General features: G+C 38.5%; 1 non-coding gene across 1 annotated transcript; it reads left to right on the forward strand.

Annotated features, from left to right (window-relative positions):
* Nucleotides 1-663: 663 nt before the first annotated feature.
* On the forward strand, nt 664-780 carry LOC117274752 (U5 spliceosomal RNA). Its single transcript, XR_004504940.1, has one exon. It is a non-coding gene; the product is annotated as a U5 spliceosomal RNA (small nuclear RNA).
* The last annotated feature ends 19,009 nt before the right edge of the window (nt 781-19,789 follow it).

Below are 19,789 nucleotides of genomic sequence, written 5' to 3' on the forward strand. Positions count from 1 at the left end.
AATATTGCCACAACATATACGGTTGATTTCAAAGAGAAGATTACGATAGATAAAGATTTGTACAAAAACAATATATTTTTCCCAGCCCGGAGCACAAATATTTTGCATTCACGCAGAGTCCGGGAAAGAGCGTAAACAACCAATTCTAATGCAAAACTTAGTGGCTTGATAAATTCTTTGAATAGATTAAAAAGATGCACATAAATGATTTCAACTAATGTATGATTGATATGTAATTAAATGATTAATTGAAAATAAAAGTCATTGTTAACACATACAAAGACATTTTTTGTTTCTATTTGAAAAAAAGGTATAAAATTAGTGATTTTGAAAAACGATAATAGGTAATTTTCAAGTATACATGTAATTGAATAGAAGACAACAAGTGTATTACACCTGCTACCGAAATGCACATCCAGCTCTGGTTGTGCAACACAATTGTGAGCGACATTTCATCAATCAGTTTGTGAGCATCTATTTCTCCACCATCACCAAGACACTGAACGGAATCTATAGAACAGATTCTCCGCATCTTTACTTCACAATTAGCGAAACAGCGAAAACGAATCAAATCTTAAATGGATAAAACAATGATAAGAAAGAGTAAAACCAAACATTCTAACAATATAAAATGGGAAGCACGGACTACTTTAGAACTCACGCAGTCACGCAGTGAGCACAAAGCGAATTATTCTTTCGCCTTTTACTAAAGAATACCGTGTGTGCGCTGCATTTAGTGGCATATGCCTATTTTTGGAGGGGTTCTCTTCTTTGAGTACCCCTACAATTCTAGTTTCAGTCTTGCTTATGTTTGATAAAATGTTCTTCATATTTAGATGGTGAAACAATTCAGAGTATAAACTGAGGAATAAATTATATTCTTGAAAACTATATTGATAAACTGTTTATCTAACTTAGGCCTCATTTATTTTTTTTAAGATTAAGACGTCTGAATCTGAATACACATCTAAATATCAAGATGTGTATTAATATTAAGACATCTGAATCTGAATACACAACTGAATATTAAGACGTGTATTAAGATCTGAATACTAAATGATTAAGACTATTTGATTTTTAACATCTGAATGTATAAGATTTATCTTTATTTGAAAATTAATAAACATAAAATTCAAATGAAATATTAATTAATCTAATTTCTATCAACAAAATATATAATTTTTTAAAATATGATAGATGTTGGTGGTGATGGCTAACGGGTGAATGCCGACTAGAGGTGGTGGTTGGTGGTAGTTTTGATTGATGGTGGTGGTTCAGGGTAGTAGCTAGTGGTGATTGGTAATGGTGGCGATTATGATTGAGGATGGTGGTGGTGGGTGGTGATAGTTAATAATGGTGGGTGGTGGTGGTAGTTGTGATTGAGGAAGGTGGTGATGGGTGGCGGTCGATTATAATGATGACAAGTGCCGGCTATGGTTGTTGATGGTGATGGGGTAGTTAGTTGTGGTAGTTGAGGTGAATGAGTATTGATTGTGGTTGGGAATGATGGTGGCGGTAGTGGTGGAGATGGTGGATGGTGATAGTCGATAATGGTGGCAGCTGTGATTGATGATATTGGTGGTGTGGTGGCGGCGGCAACGACATGGTGGTAGTTGATAATGGTAGATGGTGGCGGCAGTTAATAATGAATATGGATGATAGCATCTTAATGAAATTAAGTATATGTTATAGATCTTAATCATACAGACCTATTCAGACCCATTAAGTGGTTGTGAAGTAAAAAAAAAAACACACTTAATGATTAAGGTTTGAATAATTAAGATTCAAACTTTAAAAACAAACGCACTTAACGTCTGAGCTCTGAATAATTAAGATTCATACCTCCATTAAGTGCAAACAAATGAGGCCTTAAGCTATTCTAATACCTTGTATATATAACTTAAGCTAGTAATTGGTTTACGGTTTAGAAAAACTGCCATCTAATCTGAACTAAAATAAATATGGTTTGGTTTGAATTTTTCCTTTTTGGTTTGGTTTGGGGTTATTTTATGTTGTTTTGCTTTACACCTTAACAGAGATCTAACATAATCAAATGACAGATTTGGATAACGAGAAAAGAATAACTATATGAGAACTAGTAATGTCAAATCTCTTACATATTTGTTTCTAAATTCAATTTACATGAGCAATACATATTTAGTGAGATACTCTCGCGCGCGTATATATATACACAACAGCTGTACTTTACAGCTGTTGTGTAAATTGCCGGAGTAATTGGTTCGGGTCCGGTGAGGTTTTGGAATGAATTGGAACACTTAGTTCCAAGGTTTAATGCTTAAGTTAAAATAGTGATCGGATATCGACTTATGTGTAAACGACCTCGGAATTTAATTCTGATGATTCCAATAGCTCCGTATGGTAATTTTGGACTTAGAAGCGTGTCCGGAAAATTATTTGGAAGTCCGTAGTGGAATTTGACGTGGATTGCCGAAAGTTAAATTTTTGAGAAGTTTGACCGGGGAGTTGACTTTTTGATATCGGGGTCGGAATCCGATTCTGAAAATTGAAATAGGTCCGTAATGTGAAATGTGACTTGTGTGCAAAATTTGAGGTCAATCGGACGCGATTTGATGTGTTTTGACGTAAGTTATAGAATTTGAAGTTTCAAGGTTCAATGATTTCGGATTGAGGTGTAATTCATCGTTTCGATATCGTTAGGTGTGATTTGAGGCCTCGAGTAGCTCCGTATTATGTTATGGGACTTGTTGATACAATTATTTGTGGTCCCGGGGGCCTCGGGTGAGTTTCAGACGGTTAGCGGATCAAATTTGGACTTAAGAAAATGCTGGAACTGCTGCCTACTGGTGTGATCGCACCTGCGAAGATTTTTATCGCAGGTGCGAAGCCGCATGTGCGTGAAATAAGCCGCAGAAGTGGCCAAGTTTGGGACTGGGCAGTGCCGCAGGTGCGAAGGGGAATGCGCATCTGCGAAGCCCGCAGATGCGAGAATATTGCCGCAGATGCGAGTTTTTAGAGGGCCGACTGTTTTCCGCAGGCGCGCATTTTTGTCTGCAAATGCGGATGCGCAGGTGCGAGCCCAGGCACCGCAGGTGCGGAAATGCCTGGGCAGTGTTTAAAAACGAGGGTTCCGAGAATTTTTCTCATTTTGGATATTTTGGAGCTCGGTTTGGGCGATTTTGGAGAGAAAAATTTTCACACAACTTGGGGTAAGTATTATTAACTCCCTTGTGATTATATTCCATGAATTCATCTTCATTTTTGGTGTAAGATTATTGAATCTTCAAGAGAAATAGAAGGAAATTTCTATAATGTCACAAAATGAACTTTTCAAGTTTGAATACCGATTTGGAGTCGGATTTGAGTGAAATTAGTATGGTTGAACTTGTAATTGGATGGGTTGTCGTATTTTGTGAGTTTCGTCGGATTTGGGACGTGGACCCCACGGGTGATTTTTGGGGTGTAATTTCGGATTTTGTGAAAATACTAGTATTTTGATATGGAATTAATTCCTGTAAATTTTGTGGGCTGAATCAAATTAATTGTGACTAGATTCGAGCCGTTTGGAAGTTGATACGCACATAATGGGATTTCTGGAGCACTGTTTAGCTTGCTCGACATTGGATTCAGCTTGTTCGAGGTAAGTAACTCTTCTAATCTTGGAGTTAAGGGTATGAACCCTGAATATATATATTTTGTGAATTGTTGGGAGGTGACGCACATGCTAGGTGACGGGCGTGTGGGCGTGCACTATAGAAATTGTGACATAATTATTTATGTGGAATTTTATAGTTAAATAATCTTGGCATTTTCCATGCGGTTTTATGTGTCAAAGAAATTGAGCTGAAAAGCATATTAAAAATCATGTTGAGGCTATGTGCCAGTATTATTGGGACCCATGGAGGTCATATTGCTGTGAATTATTGTGTTAAATTAAAAATTCATACTCAGTCATATTCATTTCATTGCATATCATAACTCAGTTTTACGACTCTATTTTGATGCATATAAATGCTTTGGGCCGAATGCCCTGTTTTACTGAAATGCCCGAGTGGCTTGATTTGTGAGGATGAGTGTGGATCGGGGCTGCCCGCCTGCAGCATACTTTATGATTGAGTGAGGCCGAGGGCCTGAATTGTGAGGATGAGTGTGGATCGGGGCTGCCCGCCTGCAGCATACTTTATGACTGAGTGAGGCCGAGGGCCTGATTTGTGAGGATGAGTGTGGATCGGGGCTGCCCGCTTGCAACATACTTTATTATTATCGCACGTGAGTTGTCCGTGCAGATTATAGCACTTGGGCTGAAGGAGCCTCTCCGGAGTCTGTACACACCCCCAGTGAGCGCAGGTACCTACTGAGTGCGAGTACCGAGTGCCGAGTGCTGAGTGACTGGGAGGCATGAGTGATTGTGAGATATGCCCGAGTGGCAAGAGTGATTGTGAGGTATGCCCGAGTGGCAAGAGTGATTGTGAGGTATGCCCGAGTGGCACGAGTGACTGTGAGGTTGCCCGAGGGGCTGTATATAAGTGATGTTCTGCCCGAGGGGCTGTTTATGATTTTATCACTGAATTGCATCGCATTGGCATGCACACATGACATACAAGCATAGAGATGTATTTTTTCTCATGCTGTACAACATCACATCATTCATGATTTCTCACATATTTTTGACAGATGGGCATAGTGATGCATTTGTTTTACACGGGTTATCCGGAAGGAAAAATGAAATATCTTATTTATTATTGACAAGATTTTGGGAGAAATTTATTGTTTTCAAACTATTTATATTATTGGAAACTTCGGCAAACGATTTGGTTTTTTTTCACTGAGATATTTAAAAGGAAGAACTATAATTTTTGAAATCATTATTTGGCTGAGTATTTTATCCCTAAGTTATTTCTGGTATTATTTGCTTTATGTTGTTATGGATTATTGTGGACTATTGGTTTTGGACCCGACTTGGTGGAAGCTCGTCACTACTTTCAACCTACATCTAGGTTTGTTACTTATTCAGTACATGTGGTCGGTTGTACTGATACTACACTTCTGCACATTGCGTGCATATATTGGCTGTTGTTGTTGCTGTGCTCGATGGTTGCGGAACTTGAAGATGTACCTGCGTTCCTGTTGTAGCTGCCTTTTATTCAGGGTAGCCTTAGATTTATAAAAGCTCTATTTATGTATTATTCAAACAGACTATGTATTTATTTTATTTTCACTTTGTATACTCTATTCTTAGAAGTTCATGATTCTACCAGTTCTTGGGGGATGTATAAGATTAAGATGTTTATTCACTTAAATTACTTTAAATAATTGTTATTGAAATTGGATAGTTGAAAGTTGGCTTACCTAGCGGGTTGGGTTAGGTGCCATCACGACTAGTTGAATTTTGGGTCGTGACATATATATATATATATATATATATATATATATATATATATATATATATATATATATATATATATATATATATATATATATATATATATATATATAAAAGAGGGATTAGAAAAGGTGATGTGACATGTCTCTTTGGCCATGAATGCACGATCCAGAATTTGTACCTCGGGATCGTGATGGCGCCTAACATTTCACTTGCTAGGCAAGCCAACGTTAGAGAAGTTCTTAAGCCAGTTTTTAAACAACTCAAAAAATTAAACCAATTGAACTAAAATGAAACTAAAACGAAGTGCGAAGTAGTATAATACCCAAAAATATCTAAGTACAAGCCAGATGTGGAGTTACAAGTGCACGAGCTTCTAGAAATGCTACAAATAAAGTCTGAAATGAGTACAGCTGTCTCGAATGAAATGAACAGTAAATAAGGAAAGAGGAAGGGGACTTCAAGGTCTGCGGATACCAGCAGATCTACCTCGAGTCTCCAAATATGCCAATCCGAGCTGATGCACCTCACGTACAGTTGGGAACAATACTAAAATCTGCACAAGAAGTGCAGAGTGTAAAATGAGTACAACCGACCCAATGTACTCCGTAAGTGTCGAGCCTAACCTTGACGAGGTAGTGACGAGGCTATGATAGAACACTCACGTAATTAAACATGTGCAAACGAAAATATACGTACAACATAACAATAATAAAGATTAAACATGTACTATTGGGAGGGGGTATGCGAATGGGAACATGATATGATAACTATAGCAGAAATAACAACATAAAACTGTCAAGTAAAACACCAACCAATGGAAACAGATAACATATTGAATAAAGACTGCACGACATCACCCATCGTGCTTTTACTCTCAACCTCACCATGGAACAACAATAATGGCACGGCATCACCCTTCGTGCTTTTACTCTCAATCTTCCCATAAAATGATAAATACGACACGACATCACCCTTCGTGCTTTTACCCTCAATTTCATCATGAAAAGATAAATACAGCACGACATCACCCTTCATGCTTTAACTCTCTTCCTCACTATGTATTACTTAATAAATGAAACAATAATCGGCACGACATCACCCTTCGTGCTTTAACACTCTTCCTTACCATGAATCAATGAATATATAACATTTGGGGAGATAGAATAAGCAAGAATAAATCTTACGTCAATAACGGTTTCACAATACCAAACCTCAACTTCCAAAAATATTCAATTGTCACAAATAGTTCATAAATGCGGAAAGAACGCCCAATTAAGTAACAAACTAGTCTAAGCATGGATACCATAATCAAAGAAGGATGTAAATTACAAGAAATAAGTCCCACCCGCATGCTTTAACCCAACAACAACGCATAAGTACTCGTCACCTCACATATACGTTGTACCCAAACATTTAAACACGTAGCAAATAGACAAATAAGTCCTAATCCCTCAAGTCAAGGTTAACCACGACACTTACCTCACTCCACATTCAATTCAGAGCTCTACCGGGGCCTTTCCTCTAGAATCCGCCTCCAAACCAGTTGTATCTAACCACAATCGACTCGATAACGTCAAATAATGCTAAGGGAATCAATTACTATACATAAAGATAGGATTTTTACACTTTTCCAAAAAAGTCAAAAAAAGTCAAACCTCAGGCCCTCTTGGTCAAAATTCGAGATTCGGACCAAAACCCATTTACCCATTTACCCCCGAGCCCGATTATGTAATTAGTTTTGAAATCCGACCCCAAATTGAGGTCTAAATCTCGAATTTTGCAAACCCCCCAATTCTTCCTAAATCCCTAGTTTTCTACCATGGAAGAACAAAGATTAAGGCTAGAAATTAATGGGTGATGTTAGAAATGGAAGAAAATGGGTTAAAGTATACTAACCTATGAATTGGTGTTGAAATTGCTCCTCCAAATCGCCTCTAGGCCGAGCTCTAATGGAAAGATTATGAAAAATAGGTGAAATTCCGTCTTTTAGAAATTTAAATGACTGGGCGTCAGGTGTTCATCGCGTTCACGAGACACCTGAGGCGTTCGTGAAGGTATTACCTCGATGGCTTACGCGATCGCGAGTATCTCCACGCATTCGCGAAGGTTCAGCCCGCCTCATCTCCGCGTTCGCAAGCCTGGGCTCGCGTTCGCATAGAGTAACCTCAACTCCCAATCCAACCTATCTAATACTACGCGTTCGCGATTGACTGGTCGTGTTCGCGAAGAGCAGACCCCCCAATGCTCCTCATTCGCGACCAAGGTCTCGCGTTCGCGTAGAACAAAATCCTATCGAGTCTCAGATTCTCCTTCGCGATTGTGAAGCACAACACACCAGATGACACCTGAAGCTCAAAAACCAGATTTTTCTAAGTTCAAATGGTTTGTAGGCTATCCAAAACTCACCCGAGCCCTCGGGGCTCCAAACCAAACAAGCACACAAGTTCAAAAATATTATACGAACTCGCTCGCGCGATCAAAAAATAAAAATAACACATAGAACTACGAATCAGACACCAAAACGAATGAAATTACAATAAAACTTAAGAATTTTTATTTTAACAACCGGACGTCCGAAGCATGTCAAATCACTTCCGTTTTGCACCAAATTTTGCAGACAAATCATAAATATAGTAATGGATCTATGCCAAGTTTGGAACCAAAATCCGGACTCTGTATCAACAAAGTCAAACATCGGTCAAATTTATAAAGTCTTTAAACCATTAAACTTTAAATTTTCGACAAAATGCGATAACTCGAGCTGGGAACTTCTGAATTCGATTTCGGGTATACGCTCAAGTCCCAAATCATAATACAGACCCATCGGGACCGTCAAAATTTGGATCTGGATCTGTTTGCTCAAAATATTGACCGAAGTCAACCCAAATAAATTTTTAAGGCACGAATTCACATTTTAATCAATATTTTCACATAAGAGCCTTCTAGAAAAGACACAAAAAGAGCTATTTGAGTTTTCTAAATACATAATTAAGGGTTAAAACTCTAGATGACCTATCGGGTCATCACAATGAATCACATTTATCTTTTTTCTCAAAGTTTTTCACATTTTTTATATTTTTCCCTGTTTATGTGCTTTACATTAAAATGTTCAAAAAGTTTTAATTACATTGCCTTAATTAGACCTCCTTTCTTTCTCCATCTCTATTTTCAGTTTAGAAAGCCAAACGTCCCTATCATTAATACCCTAAATAATTCCACCTTGAATGGCTACTGTAACAGAATATTTAACACGCACTTTAATCAAATAATTTAAGGTAATTAAAAAACAGTCGTAGCCTTGATCTGTCACGACCCGAAATTTCTGCTTTCGGAATCGCGATGACGCCTAACATTTCACTTGCTAGGTAAGCCAACGTTAGAATAATATTAGCCCAAGTTGTCACGACCGAAAACTTTCTCCTTCGGGACCGTGATGGCGCCTAATATTTCACTTGCTAGGCAAGCCAACATTAGAATAATATTAGCCATTTTTAAATAATTTTAAAATTAATTAGTAACAAAGAAACAGATACGGAAATAAAGTTTAAAATAAAGTGAATAATCCCTAATAATAGCAATGTCTAAATACCATCCCAGAACTGGTGTCACAAGTGCACAAGTTACTAGAATAATACAAATAAAGGTCTGAATGAAAATAAAGTTGTCTGAAAAGAAATACACAACTACGATAAAGTGGAAGAGGACTTCAGAACTACGAACGCCATGCAGCTATACCTCAAGTCTCCTGCGAATAGGTGAATCCGAGCAAATCTACTGTACGCCGCTAGGAACAACTTCGGTATCTGCACAAGAAGTGCAGAGTATAATATGAGTACAACCGGTCCCATATACCCAGTAAGTTCCGAGCCTAACCTCGACGAAGTAGTGACGAGGTTAAGGCATGTCACTTACATTAACCTGTACGCAATAATAATAATAACAACAATAATAGAAATAAAATAGGTAACTCAATTCAACAGTTGAAGCCAACTCGGCAGTCATAACCAATTATTATTTCAATCAGTTTCTGTTGCGGCGAGCAACTCGATCCCACAATATATTCATATTCAGTTTCGTTGCGGCGTACAACCCGATCCCACAATATATTTATTTTTATTTAAACCTGTTGCGGCGTGCAACTCGATTCTCAATATATCTTTTCAATCAATTCTGTTGCGGCGTGCAACTCGCTCCTCCAATATATTCATTTCAATTAATTCTGTTGCGGTGTGAAACCCACTCCTCTAATATATTTACTTTTATTTCTATTGCGGCGTGCAACCAGCTCCTCCAACAATATAATTTACCAATTCTTATAAAAGAAATTACTCCAATAAATGCAATAATTAATATGAAATTATAAGACAACAAGCATACAATAATTATGATTTATTTAGAAATAAGTGATGACAAGTAGCAATTAATTATAGAAATTAAGGAGAAAATAGGCAATTTAGTAATTAGTATGCTAAATGTCAAGTAGCAATTAAGACACATAAATCAAATAAGCATGTAGCAATTATATCATGGATTCAAGATATAATATTGAGCAAGGAATATGAGAGAAACAATTAATATAATAATTAACTCATGATTTAAAATGATTTATGATTTTCAAATAATTATGCAAATAATTAATTTGACGACGTATAGACACTCGTCACCTTGCCTATACATCGTTCACATGAATTTCACATAACAAATAATTCAAGGGTTCTATTCCCTCAAGTCAAGGTTAATCGCGATACTTACCTCGCTTCGCAACCAATTTCAAGATTTCAATAAACTGTTGCCTCGCGAATTCGTATCTGAAAGCTTCAAATCTATTCACAAACAATTCAATATACTCAACACGAATCGTAGAAATTAGTTCCATATGAATTTACTAATTTTCCGGATTAAAATCCGAAATTTATTTTAAAAATCGACAGTGGAACCCACATCTTGAATCCCAAAAAAACTCACGAAATCCGAACACCCGTTCCGATACGAGTTCAACCATATAAAAATTATCGAATTTCGACATCGATTGACCTTCAAATCTTCATTTTACATTTTTGGAAGATTTTATAAAAATCTCAATTTCTTCCATCTAAATCCGAAATAAACGATGAATATTGACATGGATTTATGAAATATAATCACTTTCGGATATAAAACACTTATTCAAGTCGAAGTCGTGAAAATCCCCCAAATCAGAGACTCAAAACTCAAAAATGAGTAAAAATGACTCACCCTCGATTTTATGGGTTCTGCCCAGGCTTTTTCGCATCTGCGGGCACAAGTGCCATATCTGCGAGCTCGCTTATGCGGAGCCAAATGTGCATTTGTGCTGCCTTCCGCTTCTGAGATCGTAGAGTCTGCTTCTGCGGACGCGCGGGTGCATTCAAGGTTCTGCACCTGCGGCTCTTTGCTCAGCTTGTCCAGGCTGCTTCTGCGAGGGATTTCTCGCTTCTGCGGCCAAGGCTTCGCAAAAGAAAAGGCACCAGAAGCAGCAAAATTTCAGATTTTGTTTAAGTCCAATTTTTGATCCGATTTCGATCCTAATCACACTCGGGGTACTCGAGACCTCGTCTGAATACACCAAAAAGTCCCGTAACATAATACGGACTTACTCGGGGTGTCAAATCACGTCAAATGACGTCGAAATTGCAATTCACACCTCGATTCAGACTTTTGAGTTTCAAACTCTTCAATTTGTAAAACTCATGCCAAAATATATTAAACGAATCCGGAATGACTTCAAATTTGGCACACAAGTCATAATGACATAACAGAGCTATTCCAATTTTCGGAATCTCAATCTGAGTCTGATATCAATAAAGTCAAATATGTGGTCAAACTTTGGAAACCTTTAGCCTTTAGATTTCTAGTTTCCGTTAAATAGCGATAATTTGAGTTAGGGACCTCCGAATTCGATTCCGGGCATACACCCAAGTCCCAAATCACGATACAGACCTACTGAAACTGTCAAAATACTGATCCGGGTCTGTTTGCTGAAAATGTTGACCGAAGTCAACTCAGTTGAGTTTTAAAGTTCTATTTCACATTTTAATCCATTTTTCACATAAAAACTTTCTGGAAAACTATACGGACTGCGAATGCAAGTCGATGAATGATGAATAGTGCTTTTCGAGGTCTTAGAACACAGAAATGAATGTTTAAACTAAATATGACATTTTGAGTCATCACATGATCAGAAAGCCCAAAATTCTCATCACAAATTTTGCCTTATACTAGAACTAATGAATTTACGCGCGCTTCGCACGGTCTTATAAAACATCATTAGGTTTATAGAAAGAGTAGAGAGCCAATAATGGATTCATACATTATCCCTCTTTTTTATGACGAAAAAAATACTTGTAAAATAACATAAATTTGGAATAATCCCTAAATTTGGTTTTTGTACACTTCTATGTAATGTATAGTTCATTAAATATATACTAATGAAGCTTATTTCAAGGAGTGTTAATAAAAATCCTAAAAATTAAAATAATGACACAAAAAATTATTATTTGTAAATTGAGAAGTTAAAAAAATGTAGTTATTAGAAAGACCACTTTCTCTTTGCTCTTGCCATAATAATTTGAAACTTTTAGTACATTATCCTGCCATTTAAAGCATGCTCTAATGAGATACATTTCGTTGAGTAACTACAACATTACATAAGAGATTAAAACAGAATTTACGGAAGAAAACTAGCAAGTATTTACGTAACATATGAATTGAAAAACTGATATCGTTGAAATCCTAAAAGTAGAAAAATAATTATTGTATGCCAGTTGATCATGCCCTTCACCCTTGTACAAAACCGAACTTTCAAAATTATAAAAGCATTAGTTAACACATTAGACTTTAAAGAAGATAAGGAACCAAAACTAATTTCATTCCCTAACTATAAAAACTATAATTACAATCTAATCTACAATTTTATTTTATTTTTCCCTTATTCTATTACTAAGGCGAGACTTCTTATCCTTCTAAATTGTTAGTACATTTGGACCCCCTCCAAAATAGCTATTACGAGTTCACATCTATAACAAAAATAAAATCTTACTCGCTTCATTTTATCAAACAAACTTGACCTACTGCAACGATCCGACTTGTCATTTTAAGAATCTATGCCCCATTCAGCTACTTAAGGTCCCGAGCAACTTCGTAATACGTATTATGACTTGCATATGTGGTCGTTTGATTTTCGAAAGATTCAGAATTTAAATTGAAAGAACAATTCTCATTTTTGAAGCTTAAATGAAAAGAGTTGACCGGAGTTTGACTTTTGAGCAAATGACTCCGGAATGGAATTTTGATAATTCCAATAGGTCTGTATGATGATTTTGGACTTGGGCATATGTTCGGGTTGAGTATCAGGTGGCCCGGGAGTATTTCGGCGCCTATTATTGAAGGTTGGCATTTTTAAAGTTTAAGAATTTTCTAAGTTTGGGTTGAAGTGGATTTTGATGTTATCGATGTCCGTTTGGAATTCCGAGCCTGGTAATAGCTCCGCATGATGATTCTGGTCTTAGGGAAGCGTCCGGATGTGGATTTGGAAGTCTGTAGGTCATTTCGGGGTCATTTGGCGAAAGTTGAAAATTTGAAAGTTTTTGGGAAGTTTGTCTGGGAGTGGACTTTTTGATATCGGGGTCGAATTTTGATTCCGGAAGTGGGAGTAGGTCTGTAATGTCAATTATGACATGTGTGCAAAATTCGAGGTCAATCGAATTTGATTTGATAGGTTTCGGCGTCGAGTGTAGAAGTTTGAAATTCAAAATTTCATAAAGCTTGAATTGGGGTGCGATTCATGGTTTTGATGTTATTTGATGTGATTTGAGGCCTCGAGCAAGTTCGTATTATGTGTTGGGACTGGTTGGTATGATTGGACGGGGTCCCGAAGGCCTCGGGTTTGATTCGGGGTGGTTCCGGACCAAGTTTGGGTGTTTTGATGCTGCTAGTTGCTGGTTCTGGTGTTGTTCTTCGCGTTCACGAGGAGCCTCTCGCGTTTGCGAAGAAGGATTTTGCTGTTGGGACTTTGTTCTTCATGTTCGCGAAGAGGCTCTCACGTTCGCGAAGAAGGAATTTTTGCTGTCCGTCGTCTGACTTTGGAGGCTCATATCTCGCAATCTATAAGGAATTTGGAGATAATCCAAAAATAAAAGTTGTTGTGTCTAGTTTACAGAAAGGTAAACCATTTGTCTTTTGGAGTTATGTATAGAAAGTTATGGTGGATACACTACAGGCTGTCTGGAATGCATTTGGAAATCTCTGTTGCATAAGGCTGATTTTGGAAGCTTATATCTCGCAATCTATAAGGAATTGGAAGATGAGCAACAAATGGAAGTTGTAGCCCTTGGAGTCTAGTTTTCAGAAAGTTAAATCATTTATCATTTGGAGTTTTGTACAAAAGGTTATCACCATTATACTAGAAGCTATCTGAGAAGAGTTTGAAAATGGCTGTTATAGAATTTGTTCATCGCGAACGCGAGGGGAGGGTCGCGAACGCGAAGAACAAACCCCTGGGCAACAGAATAAAGTCCAAATTCATCTCATTCTTCCATTTTCGGAGCAAGAAAGCTCGGGTGAGGCAATTTTTCGAGAGTTTTTCAAGAAAAACTTTGGGGTAAGAATTTTTAACTTGATTTTGGTTAAATTACATGAATCTATTATTGTTTTTATCACTAAATTAGTGAATTGGGTTGAAAATGGTAGAATTCCTCTAGACTTTAATTTAAGATTTGAAGGACGATCCGTTATCGAAATTCGATAATTTTGGTATGGTTGAACTCGTATCTGAATGGGTGTTCGGATTTCGTAAAAATTCTGTCGGGTTTCGAGGGGCGGGTCTTGCGTTGACTTTTTAGAATAAAATTTTAAGTTGGTATTTTATTATCCGGAATTATTTTCAATGAATTTTAATGAAGTTATACAATTAATTTGGATAGATTTGAGCTGTCCGGAGGTCAATTCGAGCAAGAAGGCTATTTTGGAATATCGGCCTAACTTCAAAAAGGTAAGTAACTTGCCTAACCTTGAGTGAGGGAATTACCCCTTAGGCATCGAGTCTTATGTGCTATTTGTGAAATGTGAAAAGCCGTGTACGCATGGTGACGAGTACGTACTCGGGCTTATATGTGCAAAATATATTGGGTTTAAGTCTTAGGTATATTGTGTAGTAAATTGGATAACCGTTGGCATTTATTAAATAATCTATTTGCCATGCCTCAATTCGCGTTTGTTGAATTTATTTTTATATGACAATTTGATGTGATTATTACTTGTATATTTATGTGAATTCCGTGAGTTTGATGATTTGATATTTCTTAGAATTTAATTTTAATATGGATTTTCCATATGCAAATAATTGATGAAATAAGTTTAAACTGAGGCGTTAATATAATTATCAAGAATTTGGATTAGTGAAGGCGTTGCCCTATACTGAGTGTAATGACCCAGCCGGTTGTTTCGAGAGTTATAGCCCCGTTTCTCCCATTTCTGTTTCTTTTTGTATTACTCAGCTATATTGTATTATACCGGGTTAGTCGATTCGGGTCCGGAGTGGTTTCGGAGTGAATTGAGACACTTAGTCTCTAAAGTAGAAGCTTAAGTTAGAAAAGTCAACCGGATGTTGACTTATGTGTAAACGACCTCGGATTTAAATTTTGATGGTTCCGTTAGCTCCGTTAGGTGAGTTTGGACTTGGGAGCGCGTTCAGAATAAGATTTGGAGGCCTGTGGTAGAATTAGGCTTGAATTGGCGAAAGTTAGGATTTTGGCGATTTTGGTCGGCAGTGAAAATTTTGATATCGGGGTCGGAATGGAATCCCGGAAGTTGGAATATGTTCGTGGTGTTATTTGTGACTTGTGTGTAAAATTTGAGGTCATTCGGACGTGGTTTGGTAGGTTTCGGCATCGTTGGTGGAATTTGGAAATTTAAAAATTCTTAGGCTTGAATCCGAGGGTAATTTGGTGTTTTGATGTTGTTTTGAGTGATTCGAAGGCTCGACTAAGTTCGTATGATGTCATGGGATGTGTTGGTATGTTTGGTTGAGGTCCCGAGTGCCTCGGGGTGGTTCCAGGTGGTTAACGGAAGGTTTGGAACTTGGAAAATGCAGCAGAACTGCTGTTGCTGGTGTTTTTCGCACCTGCGGAGAGGGAGCCGCAGGTGCGAGACCGCAGAAGCACATGGGAGGCCGCAGATGTGGGCAGTGTTGAGTTGGACTGGAACCGCAGGTACGAGAAGGCTGTCGGATCTGCGAGCCCGCCAATGCGAGACATGGGGCGCAAATGCGGAAAGGAGGAAATTTGCTGGCTCCACAGAAGCAGAGGGAGATGCGCAAGTGCGAGTTATTGGCTGCAGATACGGAACCTGGGATTTTAAGTGAGTTCCGCACCTCCGATGGTATTTACCGCAGGTGCGGCATCGCAGAAGCGGATAAGGTGACCGCATATGCGGTTTCACTGGGCAGAATGTATGAATTGAGAACTTCGTGATTTTTGCTCATTTCCACCATTTTTAACTCGGACTTTGGAGCTTTTGGGGTGATTTTTGAAGGGGATTCAAGGGTTTTCACAGAGGTAAGTTGCTTGAGCTCTAATACTCCTAGCTGTGGTGCTTTTCCGTTGATTTCTCATCTAATTAATGGGGTTTTAAAGTGACAATTGGGGGTTAGGGCTTGGGATTTTGCAGAGTGTAATTTGAGGATTTGAGGGACCAAATGATGTTGGATTTTGATGAATTTCATATAGTTAGACTCGTGAGAGAATGGGCTTTCGGGTTTTGTGACTTTTGTTGGATTTCGAGACGTGGGCTCGAGGGTCGGATTTGAGACGATTTCGGGTTTTGAGTCAAATTTAGTAGTTTTCTTGTGGAATTGATTCCTTTAGCATATATTAATGGTATTGTACTACTTGTGGCTAGATTCGGGATGTTTGGAGGCCGATTCGAGAGGAAAGGGCATTTCGGAGTAGAGAATTACTCGGATTGAGGTAAGTAACAGTTGTAAATCTGGTCCTGAGGGTATGAAACCCCGAATTTTTGTGTAATCTGATTATTTTGGAGGTGACGCACATTCTAGGTGACGGGCGTGTGGGCGTGCACCGAGGGGATTTTGACTTGGTCTGTCCCGTGAAACTGTAAAGTTGAATGACTTGTTGTTAGCTATATGCTCTCTATGTGTTGTGGAAATTTGACTGTAAGTCATGTTAGAAACCATATTTAGGCTATATATTGGTACTGTTGGGACCCATAGAGGTCGTGTACATGTTGAATTATCTGCTAAATTGTTGTTTTGTACTCAGTCGCAATTTACTTATTTATTTTATCTCAGTCTCTATTGTTCATTATTGATGCATCATATTATTGTTTTTTGGGTTGAGTATCATGACTATTGAGAGCCCGAGAGACTGGAGAGATTTATGACTAAGTGAGGCCGAGGGCCTGATTGTGAGATATTATTACAGCACGTGAGTTGTCCGTGCGGATCCAGATATTATTATACCATAGCACGTGAGCTGTCCGTGCAGCATGTGAGTTGTCTGTGCGGATCCAGATATGATATTATAGCACGTGAGTTGTCCATACAGCACGTGAGTTGTCCGTGCGGATTATAGCTCTTGGGCAGTAGGAGCCCCTCATGAGTCTGAACACCCCCAGTGAGCGCAGGTACCTACTGAATGCGAGTGCCGAGTGCTGAGCGATTGTGAGGCATGAGTGATTGTGAGGCTTGAGTGATTGTGAGGCTTGAGTGATTGTGAGGTTGGAGGGATTGGGAGGACTGAGTGATGTTAGCCCGAGGGGCAGTATATGATTTCATCATCCATGCTCATAGTTGCTTTGAGTCTTTATTTGAGAACTGTTGAAAGATATTTCTGATTGTCTTACTTGAAGTTGATTTAAACAAACTGATTTGACTTAATCTCTAGTTGCATAGCATGCCGCACTTTACTAAATTCTTGTGATATGAACGGTACTTGCATTTAGCTCGTCACTACTTCTCAACCTTTATTTACTTCTGTTGCTTACTGAGTTGGTCTACTCACGTTACTCCCTGCACCTTGTGTGCAGATCCAGGCATTTTTGGTCACGGTAGCGGCTGTTGATATTCTTGTAGCTGATCATTGGAGTTAGCAAGGTAGCTGCCCGGCGATCGCAACCTTGTTTTCTTCTTCTTTATCTTCCCATTAGTTGTATTTTGGATTTTTCCCAGACTATGTTAGTCTTTTTGTTATCGGACCAGTTTTTAGTAGTTGCTCATGACTCAGTGGCACCCCGATTTTGGGGATTTTCATTCCGCATTTCTATTTTTTTGAGTTCAACTCTTGTTTATTTTATGAATTCTGCTATACAAGGCGCCTTTTGGCATATCTTTGAATGAATTGTTGTAGTATTGTGTGAGTCGGCTGGCCTAGTACCATCGATAGGCGCCATCACGACAGGTTTGAGTTTAGGGTCGTGACAAGTTGGTATCAGAGCTCTAGGTTACATAGGTCTCACGAGTCATGAGCACGTTTAGTAGAGTCTTGCAGATCGGTACGGAGACATCTGTACTTATCTTCGAGAGGCTACAAAACCCTTAGAAAAAATTTCACTTTCATGTATTCTATCGTGCAGAATTGATTCAGCTTGAAACATAACTCTTTGAATTCCTTCCACGCATTTCGTATGCGCATATGAGCGCTCGGTATCAGTTGTGCATCGCCGGCTTAGGATTCTATGAACGTGGTTTAAGATGTGTATCCTGTGTTCTGGTGATGGGCCAGTCTGGAGGACTTGAGGCCAGGTTTAGACAACAGCTTAGGCTCGGTAGCTTCAGTTGTAACTTGTACATTTGGACTCATATGTCCGATAAGGTCCCTACGAGTAAAATTTGTGGCTCGATGAGCGATTGAATGGCTATATGATAAGTATGAGGTGACTATGGATGTGTTCAAATGGGTGGAATGTGACGAATAAAGTTTGCGAATGGGTATTTCTAATGTTGATAGGAAGAGGCTTAGAGTCAGTAACATTTTATTGATTCAGGTGCGACAGAGATACATTTTGATTTGATGCAACAGTTGGGCAGCAAAGTGTGACGGGAAGTGTTTCGCGGTGGTTGAAGTACTAGCAGGTCAAGTAGGAGATGTAAAGATTGAGAAGTTGCTCAAAGGATATGGTTTAACCGAAGTAAGAGTGGCAGATTAGCATATGGATTATGTGGTAGGGTGGTCGCGTACCTTGAGAAAGTGTAAAACGGTTTGGAATCGTGATAGAATGTGATTTGGCCTACGGACTTTATTTGGAGTGATGGCTACTGTACAAGGAAAGATTGAATATGGCAGAAAAGAGTTTATTTGAAATAAAGAGGGATGTAAAGGTCTAATTATCGTTTCAGGCGCAATATGACTTGAGTTCGGAAGGTATTGTTGAATTTTCAGTTAATGTCAATAGGGAAAGTGCAGACTTATACAAATGGTGGGCGAGCATGAGCTCAGGAGAATTTACTGATTACGTGGTCGTTGCACCTAGTGCAGCGTCGTTGGAAGATTTGAGCTGAATTCCACATGTGGGTTAATTCTTGTGAGTAGTTAGCGGTGGCGTGATGTTGATGAAGCTTCTGCGAGGAATATTACTTGCTACCCGATAAGAGGTCGAGTGTGTGACTGTGGCTGGTAATTCAGAATGTTCATGAAAAGCTTAACAAAAGACTTTGAGAATGTCTGGCGGGTTCTAATTTTTATGTAATTGCAGCTTAAAGCTAAGTGGGGGAGCTTGCTATTGACAATTTGATTTCATGGTTATGTGTTAAATTTTAGTTTTGGAACGAGGCACACTTGTGGATTAGTTATAACTTGCAGAGGTTGAGATCGAGGATGACTCGAGTAAAGAAATTCTCAAATACAGGTTATATTGCACTTTATGAGTATATGAAAATCATGAGATGATCGAGTCGTTATTGTTAGATGTAGTATGCACGAAGTATGAATTCGATTGGTGAAGTTAGGGCATGGTTACTTCTTTAAGTGTGGTCAAGCTAAGGGAGCACGTGTCTTTCAGCTTGTTCGGGCAGTGCAATTTAGATTTGAGCAGAGTGGAGGACTCTCTAGAAGGTTCTAATGGGTTCAAGATTTATATATAGCAAGTGAGAATTTCTCCGGACTTGTGCATGGATAAAATCAGAGATTTGCATTTGATGACGCCTGGACTTACGAAAATTCTGTATGACTATGGATTCTACATTTTTGTATAAGGAAGGTAAGAAGAACAATTTTAAATTCCCATAAGGTATTTGCAGAGTGAGTGTTACAGTTGTGGTATTTATGGAGTTGCTTAAGAAGAATACAACTGCTTAAGGACCGTAGGACGTTGTGGTTCTATGCTAAGGTTTGTAGGGTGAGTTATGGCTAAAGATCGTGGCGATTTAGCAAGGAGAAGTATCAATCTAAAGAC

The sequence above is a fragment of the Nicotiana tomentosiformis genome, chromosome 8 (genome assembly GCF_000390325.3).
Source record: "Nicotiana tomentosiformis chromosome 8, ASM39032v3, whole genome shotgun sequence".
Taxonomy (NCBI): Eukaryota; Viridiplantae; Streptophyta; class Magnoliopsida; order Solanales; family Solanaceae; genus Nicotiana; species Nicotiana tomentosiformis.